Raw genomic sequence first — 27,067 nt, 5'->3', positions numbered from 1 at the left:
TTTTTTTATAGTTCCATATAAATCTGATGATTTTTTGTTCCATTTCTTTAAAAAATCTCATAGGGATTTTGATGGGAATTGCGTTAAATTTGTATATTGCTTTGGGTAATATGGCCATTTTGATTATATTTATTCTTCCTATCCAAGAACAAGGAATATTTTTTCATCTCATTGTATCTTTTTCGATTTCTCTTAACAATGCTTTGTAATTTTCATTATATAGGTCCTTTACATTCTTTGTTATGTTTATTCCTAGGTATTTTATTTTTTTTGTTGCAATCGTGAAGGGGATTATTTTTTTGAGTTCGTTTTCTAATATTTCATTGTTGGCATATAGAAAGGCTATGGACTTTTGTATGTTAATTTTGTATCCTGCGACCTTACTGTATTGGTTTATTGTTTCTAATAATCTTTTTGTGGAGTCCTTCGGGTTTTCGATGTATAGGATCATATCATCAGCAAAAAGTGATACCTTTACTTCTTCTTTTCCGATATGGATGCCTTTTATTTCTTTGTCTTGTCTGATTGCTCTGGTCAGAACTTCTAGCACCACGTTAAATAAGAGTGGAGAGAGTGGACAACCCTGTCTTGTTCCTGATTTAAGGTAGAAAGTCCTCAGTTTTATGCCGTTTAATAGGATGTTGGCTGATGGTTTATCATATATGGCCTTTATCATGTTGAGATATTTTCCTTCTATACCCATTTTGTTGAGAGTCTTAAACATAAAATTGTGTTGTATTTTATCAAAAGCCTTTTCTGCATCTATTGATAAGATCATGTGGTTTTTGCTCCTTGTTTTGTTGATATGGTGTATTACGTTAACCGTTTTGCGTATGTTGAACCATCCTTGAGATTCTGGGATGAATCCCACTTGATCATGATGTATTATTTTTTTAATATGTTGTTGTATTCGGTTTGCCAGTATTTTGTTTCGTATTTTAGCATCTGTATTCATTAGAGATATTGGTCTGTAGTTTTCTTTCTTTGTGCCATCCTTGCCAGGTTTTGGTATGAGGGTTATGTTGGCCTCATAAAATGTGTTTGGAAGTATTGCTTCTTCTTCAATTTTTTGGAAGACTTTGAGTAGAATAGGAACCAAGTCTTCTTTGAATGTTTGATAGAATTCACTAGTATAACCGTCTGGGCCTGGACTTTTATTTTTGGGGAGGTTTTTAATAGTTTTTTCTATTTCCTCCCTGCTGATTGGTCTGTTTAGGCTTTCTGCTTCTTCATGACTCAGTCTAGGAAGGTTGTATTGTTCTAGGAATTTATCCATTTCTTCTAGATTGTTGTATTTGGTGGCATATAATTTTTCATAGTATTCTACAATAATTCTTTGTATATCTATGATGTCTGTGGTGATCTCTCCTCTTTCATTTTGGATTTTATTTATTTGAGTCCTGTGCCTTTTTTCCTTGGTGAGTCTTGCCAAGGGTTTGTCAATTTTGTTGATCTTTTCAAAGAACCAGCTCCTTGTTTTATTGATTTTTTCTATAGTTTTTCTGTTTTCTATTTCATTTATTTCTGCTCTGATTTTTATTATCTTCTTTCTTCGGCTGGTTTTGGGTTGTCTTTGTTCTTCTTTTTCTAGTTCCTTAAGGTGGGAAGTTAAGTGGTTTACTTCGGCTCTCTCTTGTTTGTTCATATAGGCCTGAAGTGATATGAACTTTCCTCTTACTGCTTTTGCTGCATCCCAGAGATTCTGATATGTCGTATTTTCATTTTCATTTGTCTGTATATATCTTTTGATCTCTGCGCTTATTTCTTCTTTGACCCATTCATTTTTTAGAAGTATGTTGTTTAGTTTTCACATTTTTGTGGGTTTTTCCCCCTCTTTTTTGCAGTTGAATTCTAGTTTCAAGGCTTTATGATCAGAAAATATGCTTGGTACAATTTCAATTTTTCTAAATTTGCTGATATTGTCTTTGTGGCCCAACATATGGTCAATTCTTGAGAATGTTCCATGTACACTAGAGAAAAATGTATACTCTGTCGCTTTGGGATGAAGTGTCCTGTAGATGTCTATCATATCCAGGTGTTCTAGTATTTCGTTTAAGGCCACTATGTCTTTGTTGATTCTCTGTTTGGATGACCGATCTAGAGCCGTCAGCGGTGTATTGAGGTCTCCAAGTATGATTGTATTTTTGTTGGTTTTTGTTTTAAGGTCAATAAGTAGCTGTCTTATATATTTTGGTGCTCCTTGGTTTGGTGCATATATATTAAGGATTGTTATGTCTTCTTGATTCAACTTCCCCTTAATCATTATGAAATGACCATTTTTGTCTCTGAGTACTTTTTCTGTCTTGTAGTCAGCATTATTAGATATGAGTATTGCTACACCTGCTTTTTTTTGGGTGTTGTTTGCTTGGAGTATTGTTTTCCAGCCTTTCACTTTGAATTTGTTTTTATCCTTATTGCTTAGATGTGTTTCTTGTAGGCAGCATATAGTTGGATTTTCTTTTTTAATCCATTCTGCTACTCTGTGTCTTTTTATTGGTAAGTTTAATCCATTTACATTTAGTGTAATTATTGACACTTGTGGGTTCCCTACTGCCATTTTCTAAATTGCTTTCTGTTAGTTTTGTATCTAGTTTGATTCTTCTCTTTTGTTTTTCTATCATTTGTTTTTGTTTGTTTGTGTTCCATACTTCTTTCCTCTGTTGCTACCTTTTTTAAGTCAAGTGTTTTTGTGGTGGTTTTTTCAAGGGTGGTTACCATTAAGTAATGAAAAGGGTACCTACCATATTCATTGTAGTACCCTATCTTATAAGTATTTCTGCACTTCATCGTCCTTTGCTACTGTTAATCTCCATCCTCTCCCCCCTTTTTTTCCTTTGTTGTCACAGTTTAAGTTTGGTTTTATTGTGTTCTTGGTGGAGCTGTTACTTGTGGTGTTGTTTTCTTTTGTTCTTTGAATCTGGTTGGAAAACCCCCTTTAGTATTTCCTGGAGTGGGGGCTTTCTGTTGATAAATTCTCTCATTTTTTCTGTATTTGTGAATGTTTTTATATCTCCTTCATACTTGAAGGATAGCTTTGATGGGTATAGTATTCTTGGCTGAAAGTTTCTCTCTTTCAGGGCTTTAAATATTGGGGTCCACTCTCTTCTAGCTTGTAGAGTTTCTGCTGAGAAATCTGATGATAATCTAATAGGCCTTCCTTTATATGTTGTACTCTTCTTTTCCCTGGCTGCCTTGAGAATTTTTTCTTTGTCATTGGTTTGTGTCATCTTTATTATGATGTGCCTTGGAGTGGGTTTGTTGGGGTTAAGAAAACTCGGTGTTCTGTTTGCTTCTTGAATTTGAGGCTTTAGTTCTTTCCACAGGCTTGGGAAGTTCTCGTCTATTATTTGTTTGAGTATATTCTCCATTCCATTTTCTTTTTCTTCTCCCTCTGATATATCTATTATTCTTATGTTATTCTTTCTGATGGAGTCAGACAATTCCTGTAGGGATTTCTCGTTTTTTATTATTTTTGAGTCTCTTTCTTCTTCTCTCTGTTGTGCCTCAAGTTGTTTGTCTTCTATTTCACTAATCCTATCTTCAATCTGGGCTGTTCTGTTAGCTAAGCTTGTTACCTCGTTTTTCAGCTCGTGAATTGAGTTTTTCATTTCTGTTTGATTTGTTTTTATAGTTTCAATTTCCTTGGTAATATATTCTTTGTGTTCATTGAGTTGTTTTCTGATCTCCCTATATTGCCTTTCTATGTTTTCTTGTATATCTCTGAGTATTTTTAAGATTTCTGTTTTAAATTCTCTGTCATTTAGCTCCAAGGCTTCCAATATGTTAAGTCTTTTCTCCATAGATTTTTCCACATCTATTTGTGTTACCTCTCTTTCTTTTGTATCCATAATATTCGATTTCCTCTTTCTTATCGGCATCTGAGGGTGGTCTTGTTGATAGCACTAATTAGAATTAATAAAGAGTAAAAAGTAAAGAAAAAAAAAAAAGGTAAAACACCCCACAAAAAAAAAAAGTAATAATTTATTATTTCTCCCTTTTTTCTTTCTTCTCTTTCCCTCCTCCCCCCTCCTCAGGGAAATATCGTGCCTATAATGGAGGGCCTGATTTGGGGTGAAGAGTTCAAGGGGCAAAAAAAGGGAGTAGGGATCTACTAAATGAAAAAAAAAAAAAAAAAAAAAAAAGGAAGAAAATCTTAGACAAGCATAAGATGATTTGCTTGTAAGTGATGGTCAACTAAGAGATATAATGAAAGGGATAAGAGGGAAGCAGAAAAAAGGACCAAAAAAGAATAATAAAGAAGAAAAAAATAAAAATAATAAGTAAAAATCTATTGTATTAAGTGGAGCGAAGACTAAATACAATGGAGACCTTGGGTTGGGAGGACCCAAAATGCCACAAAAATAAACAAACAAGAAAAAAAATAAAAACAAAAGGAAAAAAGAAAAATAAGGCCAAAAAAAGCCTTGAGTCCCAAATTAATTTGTTCGTGATTGAGGATTAAATGGGAGGAAAGTAAAATGAGAAAAGAAAAAACGAATAGAAAGGAATAAATAAGAAAAAGAGAAAAATGAAGGAAGAAATAAAATAGGAAGAGAAAAAAAACAAAATAAAGCAAGACAAAAAAAAAACAAAGGAGGAGAGAGTGAGAGTTAAGTGTTTTGGAGTATAACCTTAAAGGAGGGTGAGGATGAAGAAGAGAAATAAAATGTAACACTCATGGTTAGTGTAGTTCAAGAAAAGGGAAGCATAAGATGGGCAGAGAATAGAAAGACCGAGGTGGAGGAAATAAAGGCAATAAGATAGAAGAAACAAACAACAACAACAAAAAAAATTAGTGGAACAAGTTGTAAAGTCTGTGGATTTTTCTTGATTTTGAGAGGTTAACTTCTTCCTTTTTCTTTTCTCTCCCTCTTCCTGGTCAGTGACTCTGTACCCCAGGCTCTGCCCCTGTGTCACACTTAGGTAGGGATTTGCAGTTGATGGGATTCTATGGCAATGTCATATAATTGGCTTTAGTCTTGCTGGTAGTCAAGGCTTGTTGGCGTTTGCAGGGTCCAACGATGAGAGAGTTTGCTTTCCTGGATTCTCTTTCCTAGTCCCCCCTTTTTGTATTAGCTGCCTGGTGATCCAGCTATAAGGCTGCAACTGCTTCTGCCTGGGGAGTAAGAGGCTCAAAGAGCTGGGAAATCCCCACTCTATCCCCACTCAGTGCAAGGCTTTGGGAAAGGCTCTGGCAGTCAGGGCCTCCAGTGTAATCAGGCGGGGGTGGGAGTCAATTGTTGTCAAGGTGACTGTTCAACGCCTATCATTCAGTTGGACCTCTCAACCCAGGCTTTCCACACTTTGTAGCCTGTTTTTGCTGGGAAGAAGAGGCACTAGTTTCTGCTTGCAACTACTGTAGTATAGATCTTATTATCTGCCAAGTCCTTCTTGTTAGCGTTTATCCCTGAATATGGAGGCTCTATCAATCAGAAGTTGCCCCCGCCCCTTTAGCGAGAAGCACTAAAAAATATCACGCCTCTTGTCTTGGATCGCTGAACTGAGAGAGATCTTATCAATTAGAACCGAGGGTGCGCAGATTTCATGGGTTAAGCTAATTTCAGTGATTGGGTCGCAGCTGTGCTCCCAAAGGTATTTTAGGCTGCCTGCGTGCGCCCCTCCGCCAACGCTTGATTGTTAGCTTGAATGGCTGGGTGAGGTGCCCCGCCCATGGAGAGAATCTCCCAAGCCTCTCCCGCTCGCCCTGCCGCTGGCGGCTGGATCGCACCAGGCGCAGGATAATGGCGCACCCTGGGTGTGCGGGCCAGTAGGGCGCTCTGGACGCGTGGAATGCCCAGGGCACGCACGCGAATGGGGTGCTCCGGGCACCAGTGGCTGGCGACTCTCACTCATAGTGCGTGGGCCGCTGGGAACATAAGCGGTGCTCACTCTGCAACCGGACCGGGCGCGCGCCCGGCGGCTCGCGGCGGCTCGCAGCGGCTCGTGGCGGCTGGTGGCGGCTCGCGGCTCCCGAGTGTGGGCTGACTCACCACAGACGCACTTCCTCGCGGCTTGAATGAACGTCCCTGCGGTAGCTTCCTCCACACCCTCGTCTCTCAGATTCAAGTGATAACAGTCCTTTCGCTTTCAGTTTGTGTGGAATTCCGGAATGCTCCGAGGATAAATTTTTCTGTTTCTAGTTGATAAATTCGTTGTGATTTAGGGGAGAGCTGTTGGACGCGCTGCTCACGGCGCCATTTCCGTGACGTCACTCTAATATACACCCTGGATTTATAATCTTAATGTTGAAGTGATATCCATCAGCACCATCCCAAAAAATGATTGGATATTGCAGGGCATTGTAGCATCGATGAGTTTCTGCAACTTTTGTCAATTGATGGTTTCTCCAATGAAGAACAATATCTCTAGGTTGGAATTGATCTCTGACTATAACAATTGCCACTTCGTCTATAGTTGGAGCATTGAACCTTCGCACATGTTCTTCAGCAGCCATTTTGTCAGCATGAATAACAATCTTGTGTGTATCAGATGGCATCATGTCAATTGCTGTTTTGAACAAACACACTAAATTGTTTTTTTTTCATGAAGAAGCTCTTGCAGTGGGAAACGATGGACCTTTTTCTGCAGGTAGAAATTCCTTAGCATGCATTCAATTCATCATTGCCATCATCAATGAAATACATTTGTAGGAATTTATGTTGACCACCTGGGAATGGAAGCAGGGAGCCAGTTTTATGATAAATTTGTCCTTTCACTTTGAAAGTTGGCATGAATTGAGCTGTTGCGATTTCTGCACCAAACGATGTCATTTAGAAGCATGAATTCTATTTCCTGATGTTAGATAAGAAATGCTTTGATTTGGTGGTATATCCGGCAAGCAAAGTTTTTAATGACTCTGGCAGTTCTCCCAGTTGAGGCAGTTTAATATTTCCAGTGGTGCAACACATTCCTTTTGTTTCTCTATTAAACTTCAGAGCCTTGCAACAAGGACACACTTCAGTCATAGTGCCGATGAGAACATGCCGGCTCAAGCTATTATCATCAGCTGGGTTGTACTGAAATGCAAGGCGATTGTAATCACATGATTGCTGAGCACAGTCATGTTTGACACTGACCTTCTGTTTCTTGTTGACATCTTTCAGCCACTATCAGCCTGTTGCATTCATTCTGTTGAGAACAAAGCAGATCTGAAGCTGCAGAATGCAATTGCTGTGCTTGTAAACATGCATCCTCAAGTCTGGCTGCATGTAAATGGATCGTAAATTAAAAACATTGAAATGGAATTGTAAAATATTTAGTATAGCATGTGTTGCTTTTACATCCAACAGATGGTGCTGTTTTTTAAAAAAGCATGCTTTTACCTGTCACAGGTGTGACATTTATATCTATATAATAGTAGGTATATAAAAAGAGCATATATTTGAATACAACATTGTGTCAAAATTTCAAAGCAATCAGTGAAAAACTTTCAAAGACGTAAGATTTTGAACAACAAACATTTACATTTTTATTTATATAGATCAGTAAAGTTCACCTCAAACTCTCCTGTTATTTCTCTTTTTAGTTTTCAAAAAAATCTATTTTAATTTTGTTCTTCCCCAATAGACTCTGAAGCAGGGACTCAGGTGAGCTTGTTTATTTAGGAAAAGATCTTAGGAAGCAACAGTGAAAAAGTACTTATGGCAAGATTGGAGCTTGATTCTGCCAGTATCTCCTAAGAAGGGAATAGGATCCCTTTCAGGACTGTCAACTGAAAATCAAGAAGTTAGTACATTTATCGGCCAGTTCTCTCTCTTTTTTTATTTTTTGGTTTTTCTTTTGTTTTGTATTTTTCCGAAGTTGGAAACGGGGAGGCAATCAGACAGACTCCCACATGCGCCTGACCGGGATCCACCTGGCATACCCACCAGGGGGCGATGCTCTGCCCATCTGGGGCGCTGCTCTGTTGCAACCAGATCCATTCTAGCACCTGAGGCAGAGGCTATGGAGCCATCCTCAGTACCCGGGCAAACTTTGCTCCAATGGAGCCTTAGCTGCGGGAGGGGAAGAGAGAGATATAGAGGAAGGAGAGGGGGAGGGGTGGAGAAGCAGATGGGTGCTTCTCCTGTGTGCCCTGGCCAGGAATCAAACCTGGGACTCCTGCATGCCAGGCCAATGCTCTACCACTGAGCCAACTGGTCAGGGTGGCTAGTTCTCTTTTACCACTGGTTGGTGCTTGCCAGCAAGGCTGATAATTCTTCTGCTCTTCAGGCTGTGCTTGCCCATGGGCTGAGTGAGCTCCTAAGGGGTCACCGAAGGCCCTGGAGTAGAGAGAAAAAAATTGCAAAATGCATGCTTCATGTTGGATATTATCAGCTTGAATGAGTTTTAGTCTGCACAAAATTGTCTACACAGCTATTGATAAAATTAGAGTTAGACATTTGGATGTGACAACAAGGCACACATGCTCTTTGCATTGCTGAGATGCAGGCTTGTCCTATTTTTTTTTTCATTGTATCACTGAGTCTTCAAGGTTGTTCCTGGCTGCAACTTATTTAAAACACTTAATATAGGAGAATTTTATGACATGAGCTTCAAGCCCCACTTCTTTAACAGGTCCCAAGTTTTAATTGATAGTCATCTTCTTTCTCTTCCATCACACTCTCCACATTTCCTAGTATAGCACTTTCACAGACCTAGATTGATTGCCTGACAGGGTGACTTAGACCATTCATTGCTGAAGGGTCACAGCTCTTGATCACTTTGTCCTTTTCAGGAGTTGTAGCAACGACCACCACATACTGTGTTTATTGGACATGAAAATGCCTAATATGAAACATTAAAATTCCAGATGTATTCCTCCCTATCCTCATCATGTAACAACAACCTGGTTCTTTACGAAAAACAGGGTCAATTATACCTCCAGGTCTAATAATGCCTTTTTTTTTTGCCTGCTGGACTGTAGATAAGTCCTACTGGGGGTGAGGACAACGGAGACGCAAAGACCCGACTCCAGGGACCAGGTTCAGTGATGGAGATCCGCTTTATTCAGGAAGTAAGCTAGCTTATATACATGGGCTCAGCCAATAGGATGTTACAGCATGTCCTTCATAGCCAATGGCTGAAAAGATCAGGGAGCTGCGTGGTTGGCGCTAAGTCACTTCCTTATAGCGGGCAAGCTTCCTTCCTAGGTATGCCCAGGAGGCTTCTGGGAGCTGGAGTATTTTTACAGCATTGCATCAGCCACAGCTGCTAGGAATGCGCTCTGTGCTCCACCCACATCTCCCCCTTCTCTTTTAATTAAGGCCAATCGGACTTGATGAATGACAAGTTTTTGTAGCTTCTGAATGCTTCACATTATGCAATGGAACCCTAGTAGAACTAAAACAACTATAATACCTATTATATATATGCTAATAGATTAGCTGGATTAAACAATGAGGCAAGCTTCTGTAATGTTTGACAAGCTAAGAAATAGGACGGGGGTCTTAAACAGAGGATTCCTCCTAGGGCAGCAGTTCTCAACCTGTGGGTTGCGACCCCAGCAGGGTCGCCTAAAGCCATCAGAAAATACATAATGCATATCAGGTATTTACATTCTGAATCATGACTGTAGCAAAATTACACTTATGAAGTAGCCACCAAAATTATTTTTTGGTTTGGGGTCACCGCTACATGAGGAACTGTATTTTGGGGTCATGGCATTAGAAAGGTTGAGAACCACTGTTCTAGGGGTTGGGATGTCATTTCCCTCTCATTGTGTTACAGAGACCTTCTAGGTGCTGTTAAACACAGTTCCATTTGATTGTAAAAAATGGACGTAGGTTCATGCATGCCACCTTCCCACAAAGGTCCCAGCATCCAAACACGAAATGGATGGCTTGTCATGGCCTGCATACTGCGTATGGTTGCAAGGCACATTATACAAATTACAACAACATGACAAATCATACAATTTCAACAATTACAGAGATACACTTCACCAGTCTCTGAGCACTTTGCCAAAAGCACAAAATGTCCTCGGCCTTCTTTATAGCCATGGGAAAGACTTTCTGGGGCAGGGGAAGGGTCTCCAACAAAGCTGCACCCTACCCCCATCAGGGTATTTCACATTGTCCAATTTCCGTCCAACAAAGGAGCCAATGCTCACTCAGTCATAGTCCAGGGAATCAGTCCACGCACATGACTGCGTGGCCTTAGCCACCTTCCTCATCCCTGCCATCCTGGCAGGTATTACACTGTCCCAAAGAGGAGCAGGTGGCATTGGCAGTCAGCATTTCCATGTCTGCTCCGGAGAGCATGATGGCATCCACCCCTATATCCCAAAATGTCAGCGAACCCACCAGTGGCTTAGCAGGCACTTGCTGCTGTTCCAGCGGCCACTCGGTGATGCAAGTCTGGCTTCTGTTCATCCTCCCACTGCAGCTGCCGCTGTTTACCTTCTGGAGTGTGCAAATTGCAACTCCAGCCCAATTCTCCTCATCCTCCAAAGATGAGCTGAAAACACCAGCTCGCGCTGTCAGGCTCAAGCCCAGGGCTGCTGCCGCCTGCGTCTGGGAGTCAGCAGTTACTATAGCACACACAAGCAAGAACAGAGCACCAGAGCCTCGAGGCCCATCAGGGGCAATTCTCTGGGCCCGCCTCGTCAAAGCCTCCACATCCCTCTGGGTGATGGGGTGCGCACACTGGCCGCAAGGTCTTCTTCTGGATCACTGAGGACCTCCTCCCCTCAGGTGTAGTCGGTGTGGAGAAGGCCAGGGCTGTGGCTTAGGACAGGTGAAGACTGAACCACTTAGTGGGTGCCCAAGAAACCCTGTCAAGCAGGTTGGGGAATTCCTGGGATCCAAATTGGCTGAAAAACACAAGCATAATCTCTCCCTTGTGTTAGAAGAGGGTGTGATACCCACTACAATGCCGTGGCTGGGCCTTCCAGCATCATTTCAGAGAGAGGGGTGGGGGAGAGAGAGAGAGAGAGAGAGTGAGAGATACAGAAAAATAGACAAGACAGACAAAAAAAAGACACATGGGGGTGTATAGGCTGGCCCATGGGTCTACAGCAGGGACATGTATTGGAGAAAATGGCATCTGAGAGGCTGGGTTGGGGCACTGAGCCCCGGCAGGGAATGTGGAAATAGCAACTTCCACTTTTTCTGGCGGCAGAGCTGATGGCGCAGTTAGCAATTTAGTTGGTTTTGTTTCTGCGCACTCAGCCGCAATTTTGTCAAACTTGGAAGCTAAACTACTTTCCTCCTCAGTGGAGAGGGGTGAATAGGAAGGTAGGGATTTCTCTGAGGCTGAGAGGGAAGGTTTGCCCCCCATGCACCTCGGCCAAACGAACGCATCAGAGAGCTCGGGCCCAAGTATCCAGGTCCCAGAGGGGCGCGTCCTCAGCCCAGGCTCCAGTAAGTAAAGAGTTCCTTTTCACAAACTTCAACTCTCCTACTCTGCAATAGGGCGTGCAGGGCTCGAGAGTGGGGGAGAAGGTTTCCCATTGCAGAGGGTCACTCACCCATCCCTTTGATGCCGGTTAGGTCCCTGCCTCACGTTGGGCGCCAGATGTGGACAAGTCCTGCCGGGGGTGAGGATGACGGAGACACAAAGACCCGACTCCGGGGACCAGGTTCAGTGATGCAGATCTGCTTTATTCAGGAAGTAAGCTAGCTTATATACATAGGTTCAGCCAATAGGATGTTACAGCATGTCCTTCATAGCCAATGGCTAAAAAGATCAGGGACCTGCATGGTTGGCACTAAGTCACTTCCTTATAGCGGGCGAGCTTCCTTCCTGGGTATGCTCAGGAGGCTTCTGGGAGTTAGAGTATTTTTACAGCATTGCATCAGCTGCAGCTGCTAGGAATGTGTTCTGCGCTCCACCCACACTGGACCATAGGTGATGTAGGTGATAGTCATAGCTGTAGTTTTGTTGGAACCTTGCTGAATCCTCTGGTGGAAGTCTTCTTCCTCTGGAAACTAGACCTCTAATCCAACAGAACCTAAGGTGGTGGGAAAGAGAATGAAAAATTCTAAAATAAGTTATGGGCGTGATGTGAGGAAATTCTATTCTACATCCATGTCTTAGTTTCTACACTTGTGTATTTAAGCTGGGATGCTAAAAGTATCCATATTTTAGCTATTGGTTTAATAAATATTCTGCTTCCTGTAGAAGTTTAGAATTCCAATCACTAAGAGTGTTGTCCCTAGTGGCTTCTTTGCGGAGCCTTTAACAGGCCATTCCATCATTTCTTCTAGCATCTGACCTAGGTACCATGGACAGAGGCCATCTTTCAGGTTTATGGCTTGAACAGTGGAACCATTCCTCCCTCCCCGCTGGTAACTCCTCCATTGTCACACCAGTTGTGTTCCAAATTGGGTACATTGTTCTGAAGAGATTCAGTTATGGATATGGATATGAAAAAAAATTGAAAAAAAATTTTTAAAAAGCTTCAATTAACAAAATGGAAAAGTTTAATATTCTTCAGGGTATGAGCTCCTAGGCAAATTATATTTTCTGGATAAAGGAGATGCTTAGCAAGTCTGATCTTCCACATACACCATACAAAGCTGTAAGAGTTACAAGTAATAGTTGGTATGAAGACTGTAAGACTGAAAGGCACTACATATGTCATTATTTTTACTCTTGTTTTAAAGATTACAGCTTGCAGACATCCATCTCTCTGTGTTTTTTGCATTCAGATAGAATGAGCTTTTATTCCCAAGAGAAGACAATGATTTTCTATGTTCCTGTTACTCCAATCACTTTTCCCTTTCCCTGACACAGGTTCTGGGATCTGAGGTTCTGTAAACCTCTCCCTGTCACTCATCTCACTGTGCCCCTCATGAGAGCACAGAAATACATCGCAGCATCCTCCAGCTGGGAGTATGAGATCCTGAGGCTGAAGTGTTTGGTTGCTTTCTGGAACTTCACAGAGAAGCAATTATGCATTGCATTTTGCTGCTTATAAGCTTCTTGGTGGATAATGAAAATCATCTCCCCCACCCCTGGGAGGCTTTTTGTACCAGAACAAATAATAATTACTCTCAGTAGTTTCATATGTGCAGGCCAGGGTCACAGTCTCTGCATCCTGCACAGACATTTCTGGTTGAGGCAGAGTGACCATCTGGGCCACATTGGATCCTGTGGGAAAAAGGACAGAAGGAACTGCACTGGGGTATGACACCAGAGAGATAGAGCAGGCAGACTCATAATTGTTCCTGTCCTTACCTATCCTTTCTTTTCTTGATCCATACCCCAGGCAGAGCTGGTTCCCCATAGCTGGGCTCTGTGGGGCCATGCAGGTCCTGCGCTATCAACCTTCTCTTGTTTCAGAGCCCCTTTAGGTAATATAAATAAAGACTTACACCTTCCTGATCAATACTGGCAGAGATCACAACTGCCCACAGCAAGGTAGCAAGGTCATGCTGACAGCTATCCCTGAAGGCTGAGAAGTCTCTTGCTCTAATCTGGGTATTTTTTGCTTGATCACAGGAAATAGTATCATAGGTGGGAGGATGATTATGTCTCAGTAAGGAATTTTCCCAATATTTTTTGGTGTCTCTTTCAGAAAGTAAGCCTTTGATTATAATTTTAAATGAAAGTAAAAATGTTTTCTGATTTTATTTATTCTAGGATGAAAATAGAGAAGAAAGAGCGCTGGCAAATTTATTTCTGAGGTGACCTAGTCTTGGAGAGGAGACTGGACCTAGAATGCTGAGCCAAAGGGGGAGGGTTTCATTTGCAGGATTGAAAAATTCTGTAACTTCTCTTTTCTCATTTTAAAAATAAAAATGACAAAGCAACTATGATAAATATGCACACATAATTATGGGTAATAAGAATATTCTTGAATATATTTATGTATTCAATTTTTATAATTTCTCACAATAAAGAACAAGAAAAAAGATGTATATTTAATGTAAATAAAAAGTGCACTGATGAAACTCAGAAGCTGTTCCTGTCATGTTTAATTGTGCCCATTTTTTCATAGATACTTAAAAAAAAACCAAGTCCTTGTTTGTGCTATATCAAGAAACTGCAGTAACTATTGCAAGAAAAATATTTCTGTTTCTAAATTGCTCCCAACAACTCATATTAAGAGTTGCTCTCACCACTTATTCCATTTAAGGAAATGTGGACAAAATACTTTTTTAAAAAAGTTCTATGATTCATTGGAAGTTTGCATTCCCATGGGGTAGTGACAAGATAGTTATGTAATTCCAAAGTTGAAGTCCCCAAGCTCCCAAGCTGTGAGTATGAATGGGATCCTGTTACATTCCAGGTACTGAGCAACACTGCTCTCTATAACAGTGGTAATGGGTTCACCCTCTCCACTCAGAGGCTGTTAGAATGTCTTGTGTCCCCAAACCCAGTTTGACAGCAATGGAAGAAGGGGCAACAGAATTTCTTCTAGATCATTCTTATCCTTGTCCAATGATTTTAATTCCTGTATCTTGGTTTTGGAGCCCCAAAAGTCAGCTCCAATATGAAGATTTGTGTAAGCAGTTTATGTGCAGGTGATTCTGGAAAACATTGGTAGGAAGTGAATCAGGGAAGGGAAAGAAGCCGATGTAGGGTGTTGTCATCAAGCCAGTTATTATTATGGGCAATTGGAGCTTAACCCAGCTGAGTAGCTCTGGGATTCAGTATAACATACCCTTTGGCATTGTCCCAAGTGAGGAATGAAGGAGCTGAAATAATCCATATACTCACAGTCCATTGCTGATTGAGGGCTGCTTTAGGAACTCAGTACCACATTGGAGAATAACTCTCCAATCTCTCAAAGTACTATCATTTAACTGGTGCTTTAGCTGAGCCTTTAAGTTGTTATTCCAATGTTCTATTAAGCTAGTGGTTTGTGGATAATGCTCTGTGTAGTAGGATAGGTATATCTAATGGTTGCATGCTATACAGTGGGTCTGATGATGCAGAGGGATAGGAAAGCCTTTGATGATCATTCAGACACTCTGAGCCCTCAGTTTGTGCAGCTATGTGTGGCACTGTGGAAGGGAAGGCAAACTCATTCTCAGAGATGTGTCTTCACCCCAATAAAAAAAGATTTCTGTCACCTCCAGGGTGGAAGTGGTCCAATGTAATCAACTTGCAAACAAGTGGCTGGTGATCTCCAGAGGAGATTCCATCATGAAGGCTCAGTGTGGTATCTACTGCTGACAGCTTGGCTATTTGGCAACATAAATAACTAAATCCGACTTGGTGAGAGAACACCATTCTTCTGGGATCATGGAGAATCTCTGTTCTGTCACCTTGGCTGATCTGTTCACAGGTCTTCTGTCCAAGCACTGAAGTTGGCAGAGCTGGTGACATCCTCTGGATGGATTATCTTGCTCACATGGTTGTTCAGTGCTTCCTCTGAAGTGGATACTCTCCAATGGGTATGGATATAAGATATAATGATTCCAATAGTTTGTGCCTGCACATACTGCTCCTTCAGTTCGTGGTCACCCCTTAATGTGACTCATTCTCCTCCCACTCCACCTGCTCAGGTTTCTGACCTTAGGAAAAAACAGGATTCTGGGCACTTTTCAAAGACCTGCTGTTGATCACCTCTGGTCACACCCCTTTGACTCTTCTCCAGCCAGCGGGTTGACCTTTCCCCATCTTAAGGAGGAAGCAGATTTCCATCACTCTGTGTGCTCTTTTCATGGTGTCCTTTATAAATGTTATACCACTTTCCCTCATGTTTTGGTACTTGATCTTCTAAGCCAGTCTTTTCAGAATGACAAAATATATTTTCTTTCATTACTGAAGTTGATGATCAGGGCTTTTGAGATAATATATTTTCAGTATATTTGAAAAAGTCTACAAAGGAGCTCAATGGTAAGAATTTTACTCTGTTTTCTCTTTGTTCTTTTTAGTGCTCTCTGCTTCCTGATATTAAGAATCAGGTTTTTGGACTAGTTTTTACAGAGTAAGGACTTCACACTGAAAAATGAAATACATCAGGTGGCATTTGGCAATATTATCCCTTGGCACGTGGTCTTCAAATGAAAAATATTAGACATTATGCTATAAAAAGCCCCTTGTGTTTCCCTTTGCTCAGAGCAAGGGGAAAGTCAGTGTCCTGGAACCCTCACGGGGGGAGGGGCAAGACTCTGCAGGGTTTAGGTGCAGGGCGCAGGTGCCTGAGCCGCACTGTGCGCTCGCTGCACACAGGAACGTGGTTGAGTCGTGGAGTCGGGAATCCTTCACGTGCAGGGAAAAGTGCCGGTCCTCTGTGTTAAGCCTGGCTGTGAATTTTTTGCTGGTCTTGTCTTTCACATTTGATCGCATTTGTATGAGGGATCTGAGGCCTTCCCCAGGATCCTGCCTAAACCACTGGAAGAAATCGGAATTGCTGTCTGTATAACTACAGTTCAGCGTGAAGCTCTCTCCTTCCTGGACTTTGAGGAAAGGTGAGCTCTGTTCTACCTGCGGATGTCGGTTTGACCCTGTTCAGGAGGAATGAAAAAAAATGTCATACATGGGAAACAGGGTTTTTGTTTGTTTGTTTTGTTTTGCTTTGTTTACTTTAAAAGAATTTTCCTTAGTTGCTTTATATTCCTTAGAATAAACACCCGACTATCCCTGGGCTCCCTCTAGATTTCATTACCAGAGGAGCCCCATTTCCCTGGCTTGGCCCTTCCCCTCCCCCTCACACTCCCTTCACTCACAGGTTAGCTGCACACACAGGAGCATCAGTGAAGCTTGCAAGGGAATCTCCATTATGGCCTCTTGCTGGAGTCACTGAGGATTCAGTTAGAAGGTTTGGAACTGACCATGCTCAATGGGTTAGATCACTGTCTTAGATTCTGTTGCTTCTTTTGGTGTGGAAACCCCTGGTGATTATTCTGTTTTCATAACCAATCAAAATCTCGTTTGTCATGTTAAACCCGTCATTGAAAATATTCTTTCTTGCTGTTCCTTTTCAGAGTTCTAGCCACCAGCTAGTCACTTCTGTCAGTGGAAGCACTGCCCCCATGTGGTCTGAACTCTTTCATTAAAACTTTTTATCATTTCCCCGCATAGTACAAAGTAGCTCATTATGCTTCTGAAAGGAAATTAGAATATACAAAGAGGGAAAAAAGAAAACAAAATGTAGTCTCATAATGTTCTTCAGGGATGAAGAATCTCATGAATATCCATAGTTCCTGGTACTCCCTTCCCCACTCTTCACCTTTAATGGAAATCTGTTCAGGTCCTTTCCCAAATTCTCTCAAAATACAAAGAAGGAAACTATAATATCCTTTCTTTTAATATATTTTCAGCTTTGAAAGCACAACTTGGTATCTGGCTAACTTGAGAATGCTAATGTTTTTGCAAAAATCTAAGTGCTTCTTATATTTAGCTCTAGGCACCTGTGCAAACTCTGGTAATTTCTCATATTTTATATATTAGTTATCTGAAACCCTGTTTGATGGTCTCCTATATTTTTGCAAGGATTAGGAACTCAAGAACCTGAGAAATTAAGGAAGATAGTACTATTCTTTGTGTTCAGTCCTACTCTGACGACTCTAGGTATCTACTTAACCACATTTTCTCATCTACCTTCCCTGGATAAATTCTGGCCCTGGGAAGCCTATCCCCATCCTTCCCTCCCTTTATTCCTTCCTGTGGGCTTGAGGTAAGTGATTGAGAGTGTGTGATGAATAGAGTTGTGATCTTTTTTTGATGTTTATTGTGGATGCTAATCTTCCATTCTTATTCACATAAGAAATTATGTAAAATAAGGAGATTACTTCTTCCAGCTTTTTTTCCCTGAAGCACAGTGTAACTGTATCTCAGATTGTAGTTAGCACCCTTTCAGAGATGTGAGTCTGAGATGAACTGTGCCCTACCCTCTCCTGTCTTCTCTTTGTTGCTTGAGAAAAAAAAGCAACCAACCAAACAACAATAAAATCAGGCACATGGAGTGGTGGCCAGAGAACTTGGCTATTTGTAAATTGGTACACTCTACTGGGAATATGATTGTTCTTTTTCCCAATCAGAACACTGTCAAAGCACAAATCTGGCACTGCAGAAATGCTAACAAACCTTCTAGGGGTCTTAAAATATTGTCTCTACTGCTGAGGACACTTAGCAGGAATGTTCTCAAAGAAGGAAATTTTAGTCTGGAAAGGAAAGAAGGAGTTGTGTCAGTTGTTTGGAAGAAGTAACATTAACATGAGAGTTTCCCAGCAAGAATGTACCTAGTGAAAGGTGATTAACAATTTTCAGGAATAATGATAGACAGTGGTCATGGCAGGTCCACAATAAATATTGAGTGTCTGCTTCCTAAAGTTTATTCACCCTAACTTGTGGGATGTTTAATAAAATGTACAGAACAGAATATGCTAATTAACTAACACTAGGGGGCAGTGCATGATAGGCATCAGCAAAATACTGGAGCAAAGTATTTGCAATTATGAGTAAGTAGCTTAATAACTGACTTAAGAGCTAAGAAGAAAAATCATACCCTCATCTCCACTGATGCAGAAGAAAACATAACAAAATACAACACATTCACATTAAAAACACTAAAAAGATAAATATTAATATTTAATTTCTTAACATAAAAATGAACATGCCAAGCCCAATATCAACACTTACTTATAGGAAATGCTAAAAGCTTTCTTATAAAAGGAGAAACACCATAATGTCCATACTTTTATCACTATTTAACACTGTGTCAAGGCTAATAGATAATGTAGTCAGCACAAAGAAAATAGTGGGAAGCATAAGAATTGAAATGAAAAAGGTAAAATACCCTCTGCATATTTACCGATGAAATGATTCTATATCAGAAAAGCCTAAAAAAAGAGAAAAAAAATCACTACCCAAAGACAGGTTATAATATAAACAACAATTTTATAAAAGTATTATCATATGTAAAAACAAAAAAATTAAAAGAAAATGTGGAAGAAAAGAGCACATTTTTAATTCCATAAATGTATAAAAAGAAAGAGAGAGAGAGAAAAAAAAAGAAGAAAAATTCTTAAGTGCAAATTGAAACTAGGTAGGTAGGTCAAGTAAATGGAACAACAAATCAATAATTAGGCCCAATTGTATATGGAAATTTAGTATATGATAAAGACAGCATCTCAACTCGTTTCAAGGTTCTCAGTAGGTATTTTAATAACTTGTATCTCTTCTAGATATGAGGTGACAAATATGATTATAGTAGTGTCCCATTTTAAACAAGTAGTCTTCATGCTGATGTTCCTGGAATCATGAATTCTTTGTAGTTTTTCCTGTATTCTTGAAGATTTTCCATGGGTTATACAAAGATGCTCCAAAAGGAAAACACACACACACACATAGTTTGCTTGAGGGTCAGATGTTATGCTGCTTTTTTTTCCCAGTTCTCTTCCCACTCTTACCTTTCCCTTAAAAAAAGTATTCATTTCAACCATTCTGAATCTTACTATAGTACATTGCTCCAGAGTGCTAAAATCTTTAGGGTATCAAACAAGCACACAATTCATTGGCTCCTACCTTCTGAGGGAGAGTTCTTAATAGCTAAGCAAAAAATGTTGCAAGACAAGGATATAACTCAACTAGGCAACAGCCTGAAGAAAGATTTCTTGCCCCTATCTATCATCTATCTATGTACCTACGTATGATATATGTATGTATGTACAATATGTATGTATCTGTTTATCAATCATTGCTGAGACCTGCACCATGTGTCTATTCCAGGATCTTGAGCAAGAATGGTACAAAATTGAATGAATAATAGACAAAGACTTAAAGGCATATACAGGATGGGTTTCAAGAGGAAGCCACAGCTTCTTGCCAGCAGTAAAATTTGCCACCCTGGCCGAGCCACAAAACATGGCCAGCCTCAGAAAACATCCTTCTTTATTTACTGGACAAGGTGGGCCATTAGCAAATCAATCATGTTTCCAAGGCAATGCAAGAAAACCACCAGATGCAGAAAAATCCCCACCATCTTAACTTTAAATAAAGAAATAATTAGCTTCCAGTCCTTCCAGGGAACATGGGTAGGCAGGATGAGTACTAAAGCACAGCCTTTTGCAATTTAGGCAGGTGAGGTGGAGGGTTGGGCAGATTGTCAGCTTACAGTTATCTCCTTCCCCAAAATCCAAACTGCAAAATACCCTGTTGATTTTTCGGTCCCCATCAAATCTTCCTTTTATATTTTTTAAACTTCAATTCATGTGCTGTGATTCATACTCACCTGATTTCCCATGTTCTAATTTGGAGGAACACTAGAAAAATATAAAATAAACAACAAAATTAAAATAGCCAATGCTAACAAATACCAAAACAAGTGTCTTCTTCTCCCAGGAAGAAATACAAATGGCCAACAGATATATGAAAAGATGCTCAGCTTCATTAGTTATTAGAGAAATGCAAATCAAAACTACAATGAGATATCACCTCACCCCTGTTAGATTAGCTATTATCAACAAGTTGGGTAATAACAAATGTTGGAGAGGATGTGGAGAAAAAGGAACCCTCATACACTGTTGGTGGGAATGTAAAGTAGTACAACCACTATGGAGGAAAGTATGGTGGTTCCTCAAAAAACTGCAAATAGAACTACCTTATGACCCAGCAATCCCTCTACTGGGTATATACCCCAAAACCTCAGAATCATTGATACGTAAAGACACATGTAGCCCCATGTTCATAGCAGCATTGTTCACAGTGGCCAAGACATGGAAACAACCAAAAAGCCCTTCAATAGAGGATTGGATAAAGAAGATGTGGCACATATACACTATGGAATACTACTCAGCCATAAGAAATGATGACATTAGATCATTTATAGCAAAATGGTGGGATCTTGATAACATTATACGGAGTGAAATAAGTAAATCAGAAAAAAACAAGAACTACATGATTCCATACATTGGTGGAACATAAAAATGAGACTAAGAGACATGGACAAGAGTGTGGTGGTTACCAGGGGTGGGGGGAGGGAGGACGCAGGAGGGAGGGAGGGAGAGATTTAGGGGGAGGGGGAGGGGCACAGAGAAAACTAGATAGAGGGTGACGGAGGACAATCTGACTCTGGGCGAGGGGTATGCAACATAATTTAATGACAAGATAACCTAGACATGTTTTTCTTTGAATATATGTACCCTGAATTATTAATGTCATCCCATTAACATTAATAAAAATTTATTAAAAACAAAAACAAAAACAAAAAACAAGTGTCTTAATACAATGAAGTGATTAAAGCCTATTCGATTAATCAAGCAAAGTCTTAACTAATATATCAGGATCTAAAATAAAATCTTTGCAGTTTTTAATGTCTTTAAACATGTTCACCAAGTCCATGTTGACACTATCACTGCTTCACATTATTTGTAAATACAACCAGCCCCACTTCAGTCTGAGAACTGTCCCAAGGAGCAGGAGTCACACACATTCAGAAAAAGTCTGCAAGGCACTGGAGTTGTGGTCACATTTCTACACTTTGCAGCTATAGTCCAAGTCCCAATGACCACTGCTTCTAGCTGGCAATGATTCAGGTAGACTGGAAGAGCCATCTGAAGCATGTATGGAGATGGAGCTTCCATTTTCTTTAAACCGGAGAGATAAACCCAAGGGGTCTTTCCCTGGAGCTTTGCAGCTGGGAAGTGGTGAGGAGAACCTTGGGATACACTATGCTGGGTGGTAGAGGTACTCTTTAAATTGCCTGTTAATTAATGGGGTAGAAATGTTTTGATAAGTGTAGGAATGTTACCTGAAAAAACATTTACTATATTTCATTAGAAGTTAACATAAAGACAGGTATTTCTTACAATCTTTAAAGTCAAGGTATAAAGTGTACCCACCACATACTTAAAGGTCAATTGTAAATAATATTAAAAAGGGGGGAGTCATATCTGGAACTCCTGCAAATCTTCTTTATTATGTTTTTTACTTTAAAAATTTTCTTTTGAATGCTGATGTACAGGGTTATTCAGCAGCCTAGAGACTCTGGAATCCTAAAAGAGAAGCCAAACCTCTTTATCCTGCAAATTCCTACTCTCTTTTATTTGATCCAGCTGGTAATGCTGTTCTGTTTTTTTGTTTTGTTTTGTTTTGTTTTTTTCCAATCAGCTCCAGATATACAGAAAAAGTTTATATAGGCAGATGAGGGCCCTCAAACCCCTCAGCAAGATTTCTACCCCATTAATTAACAAGCAATTTAAAGAGTACATTAAGGCTCAGAACCTGTCAACAGAACCTCAAACCTGTCAATAGAAGTGAGCAAAAAGAGAGCAGGGGGCTCTAACTTAGGAGTAGATCCTAGGCATGGGGCATTGAGGCAAGGAGACACTATATATTAAACAAAGCAGCAGAAAATAAGACCATCACCCACAACAGAGATCTTTGAGGGATGAGCAGAACCTGAATATTAAGAAATGAGATCAGTTTACCTGTTACTTGGAAGAATACCCTAGGCTCGTCCACAGTGACGTGAGATGGGGCTGATGGATCTGGACACCTTTGTCCTCCAGGGGCAAGTCCCAGCAGGCTGGAAAAGATTATATCACAGGTGGCTGGAGTAGGGCTGGAAGAGACTGAACCCTCCCTTGGAGGAGCAAGGAGGCAGCCTACCTTCCAGTGTCCCTTTTTCCCACAGTAAAGGCATGGCCCTGGCGGGGGCCTAGAAGCCAGGCAGGCTTTAGCCCAATGACCTTTCTCTCCACTCTTGAAGCAGGGCCCTGATGGAGGCTTATGAGGCTCCTTAGGGGTGTTGGAGCCTTTATGGGAATATGCCAAGAGTTGGTATTTTGCTTGATCTCTTTTTGGGCTGTCTGCCTTTTTCTGTTTCTCTTGGTCATTATAGACCTTAAAAGCTATGCTCAGAAGATCTTGCTGAGGGGTTTGAGGGCCCTCATCTGCCTATATAAACTTTTTCTGTATATCTGGAGCTGATTGAAAAAAAACAAAACAAAACAAAACAAAAAAACAGAACAGCATTACCAGCTGGATCAAATAAAAGAGAGTAGGAATTTGCAGGATAAAGAGGTTTGGCTTCTCTTTTAGGATTCCAGAGTCTCTAGGCTGCTGAATAACCCTGTACATCAGCATTCAAAAGAAAATTTTTAAAGTAAAAAACATAATAAAGAAGATTTGCAGGAGTTCCAGATATGACTCCCCCCTTTTTTAATATTATTTACAATTGACCTTTAAGTATGTGGTGGGCACACTTTATACCTTGACTTTAAAGACTGTAAGAAATACCTGTCTTTATGTTAACTTCCAACGAACTATAGTAAATGTTTTTTCAGGTAACATTCCTACACTTATCAAAACATTTCTACCCCATTAATTAACAGGCAATTTAAAGAGTACATTAAGGCTGGAAAAATCCAGTATGACTTTTGTTATATTCCTCTAGTAAAAATATTTATACTTTTGTTAAGCAAATCCACTCTGCTTCAAGCTTTGCAGCTACAGTTTGCAGCTATAGCTTGGAGCAGCTCGGTCAAAATTAGCAAGTCTTTAGGATCCACATTTTATTCTATTTAAATATCTATAAATGAGTACTCTGTACAAGTTTCAATTAAAATTAAAAAAAATTTAGTGATAAAACTATTTTATTTTTTCAATATTAGAGCCAGTATTTCCAATTTTTGCATGCAAGAACTTAATTCAGGCTTTAAAAATTCACATTTAGATTAAGCAAAGACCAAGCACAAACAAGAATTAGAAAAATCAGAGAGAAACCTGGGATTTGAAAGCACAATTATATTAGAAAGTTGCCTGCTTGATTTTACTTAGGGCATCCTGAGAGGGACAAAAGAATGATAAAATCAAACAACTCTCTTGAGAAAAAGTCTCGAGATGGCCGTATGAGATTTTGTTTAGCTATACTCAAAAAAGCACTCCCTGCCCCAATTTCCAGGCAAAGAATAAGAAAAAACAAAGTGATAGTTCAGAGGATTGTGGCTAAAACATTAAAGAAAATTAGGCAATAATAAGAAAAAGCTGTAACTTTAAAAAGCATCTGAGTCTTCCATTCACTCCTAAATTCTAACAGCCTTTGCAAGAGCCAAGATCCCTTCATCTCAACTCCAGCAGAGAGGCAGACCTAGTTTACTGGGGTGGGGAAGGCTCCACTGTCCACCTCCCTGCTTCTGCTCTTTGGACCCATTTATGATTGGAGGTTGAATGTGGAGTGGCAGGCCCTTGTTGAGCAAATAAGAGCTGCCCATTGAAAGGCGTGGGATGCTGTGGGCCCCGACGAGTCCAGCGAGCTCTACCACGAGCTCAGAGTCTGGAACAGACTGGTCACCATTCACTGCTCTGCCCGCTCCCCTGCATCCAGGATCCGTGGTTCCGAGCTGAGATGCGCTCTGCCCGCTCTTATCACCACCACGTTGGAAATAAGATTCACCAGCAGAAACATTTTCCTGACCTTCCTTCTTTCATTTGTTCTGCCTTTTATGAAAAAATCCTGGGAGCTTCACCTTAAGCACTGTGGCAAAAGCAAGACCTTGCATATATGAAGGCCCAATATCAGCACATAGTCTGATATAAACTTCTTTGTCAACCATTATTCTTTCAACTGCCTAAATCAGCTGTGAAACAAATTCTTGAAATTGCTCAACTGTGCCTTGTCTAATTTTACTAAATTTTTCCATTTTGGTCCCTGTATCTCAAACCTGATCCAAAGCCTGCTGGAGGAGCAGGATCTCCAAGGGTCTGAAACAAAGACCTTGGGAGCAGGGGGCTGTGGAGCTGCAAAGATTACAATGGCCACAGCCACAATATTCTCATCTCCTGAGTTATTCTCAGACTCCAAGTTCTTCTCATATTTACATTCCTCTATTTCTATCTCATTCTAATCAAACAACTTCTTCTCAAAAACATTTGTACACAAAGAAAAAGATCCCTCACTTTTGACCCTAAATGTCCCATAATTTTTTACTTTCAAATTTTACTTTCCCTCTAAACTCTGTTTTCAAGCTTTACTTTTCAAAAGCTTTACTTACTTTGCATGCACACCTCTGGGGAGAGTTTCATTACCTTCACTTCTTTTGTTTTCCCTTTGTTGAGCCCCATGTTGGGTGCTAACAGCCACAACACATGCAATGAGTCTATTCCAGGGTCTCGAGTGGGAATGATACAAAATTGAATGAATAATAGACAAATATTTAAAGACATATATAGGATGGGTTTCAAGAGGAAGCCACAGTTTCTTGCCAACAGTAAAATTTGCCTCCCTGGTCGAGCCACAAAACATGGCCACCCTCAGAAAACATCCTTCCTTATTTACTGGACAAGGTAGGCCATTAGCAAATCAATCACGTTTCCAAGGCAACACAAAAAAACCACCAGTTGCAAAAATATCCCCACCATCTTAACTTTAAATAAAGAAGTAACTAACTTCCAGTCCTTCTAGGGAACATGGACTGGCAGGACTAGTACTAAAGCACAGCTTTTTGCAACTTAATCAGGCAGGTGAGGTGGGGGGTTGGGCAGACTGTCAGCTTACAGTCAGCTGCTTCTCCAAAATCCAAACTGCAAAATACCCTGTTAATTTTTTGTTCCCCAACATATCATCTATCTATCTATCTCTCTATCTATCTCTCTATCTATCTATCTATCATCTATCTATCTATCTATCTATCTATCTATCTATCATCATCTATCTATCATCTATCTATCATCTATCTATCTATCTATCTATCTATCTATCTATCTATCTATCTATCTATCTACCTATCTATCTATCATCTACCTATCATCTATCATCATCATCTATCATCTTCCATCTATTAGAGTTGGAATTCAGAAATGTATAGGTTGACACTGGAATCGATCATGTAACATCATTATGTAAATTAAAAAATGAAGTCATACTTTTCTGACAGAAGATAAATCCTAGGTGGCTAGCTTATTGACAGTGTGGGATTTGGGAGAAAGAGAAAAGTTAAAGAAGACTCCAAAATCTTTGGCTGTTGTAATTAGGTGAATTATATTGCCTTTTTTATTTTTCTTTTCTTTTTTTTTTTTTTTTTTTTTGAGATGGAGAAAAGTAAGGAAAGAACCTATGGGAGAAAATAAGATATTATGTCTTGGATATATTAAATATTAAATGCCAATAACATATCCAGTGTACATGTCATATAGATTATAATATGTATGAGACTGGCTTTCTTTCTTTTTTTTTAATAATTTTATTTTTTTAATGGGGCAACATCAATAAATCAGGATACATATATTCAAAGATAACAAGTCCAGGTTATCTTGTCATTCAATTATGTTGCATACCCATCACCCAAAGGAGACTGTCTTTCAATGAAGAGGGCTGGGATGGAGATGTAAATTTGTGAGTCATCAATGTATGGTGGTATTAAAGCCATGCTTCTAGATGAGAATGTAGGGGAGGTAAACCTTTATCTTTTCCCTCTTAGTATCTTCAGCTGGTCCTGAGAAGTAAGTTGCTATAAAATAGATTAACAAGAAAGAACATACAGATTTTATTTAATAATTTTTACATGTACATGAGCATCTTTTTTGTCAAATAAAGACCCCAAAAGTGGCTCAACTTAAGTGCTTCAATGTCAAGTTGAACAAAGAGTGACAATTGTGGTAAATCAAAGAAAGATAAGAGTTACTTCAACAAGGTCCGTTTGCACAGCCTTCTTTCCATTTCAGCTCTCATCTGTGGTGATTGGAATATTTCTCTTCTTGTATAGACAGGGCATCTTTCACTAAGGAGTTTCATCTCCTCCTTTCAAGAAAAAAAAGAGGTGGGAGTCAGAGTGCCCTTCTTACACCTGCTGTTTTTCAGCTCAAAGCGCCATATTTTGGGGTGGCATATCCTGAACACTTTCAAGATTATTTGAAGATAACAGAGAATATGTTTGAGAAATGAACCCTGAGACAATACAACATGGAGAAGTCAGCAAGAGGAGGAAGATCTAGAAAAGGGGACGGACTGAGCTGGTGTGGTTTGTGAGGTAGAAGGCAAACCTGGAGACTGTGGGATCCCAGAATTTAGGTAAAGATGGGTTTAAAGGAGCTAGTAGCTGTAATGTCACACTTTCCTGAGAAATTCAATAAGATAAGAGATAGTAATGGATCACTGGAGATGTTCATAAAAAGCTCATTGGTGACCTTAGCAAGAGTGATTTCAGTGGAATAGTACAGATGAAAACATGACTGAAGTGGATTCAAGTAA

At 40.0% G+C, this 27,067-nt stretch overlaps 1 long non-coding RNA gene and 1 gene segment (V, D, J or C); one reads left to right on the top strand and one right to left on the bottom strand.

Moving 5' to 3' along the window:
- The window catches only part of LOC136407919 (uncharacterized), a 158,925-nt gene extending 145,126 nt beyond the window's left edge, over positions 1–13,799 (top strand). The window contains exon 3 of the long non-coding RNA XR_010752028.1: positions 13,567–13,799. This is a non-coding gene — a long non-coding RNA (uncharacterized lncRNA). The remainder of the gene's footprint in view (positions 1–13,566) is intronic.
- The window catches only part of LOC136407917 (T-cell receptor alpha chain constant-like), a 499,087-nt gene that overhangs the window by 316,252 nt on the left and 155,768 nt on the right, over positions 1–27,067 (bottom strand).

This window comes from Saccopteryx leptura, chromosome 6 (genome assembly GCF_036850995.1).
Source record: "Saccopteryx leptura isolate mSacLep1 chromosome 6, mSacLep1_pri_phased_curated, whole genome shotgun sequence".
NCBI classification, from domain to species: Eukaryota; Metazoa; Chordata; class Mammalia; order Chiroptera; family Emballonuridae; genus Saccopteryx; species Saccopteryx leptura.
The sequence above is the reverse complement of the archived record's forward strand: the minus strand, read 5'-3'. Positions and strand labels throughout refer to the sequence as shown.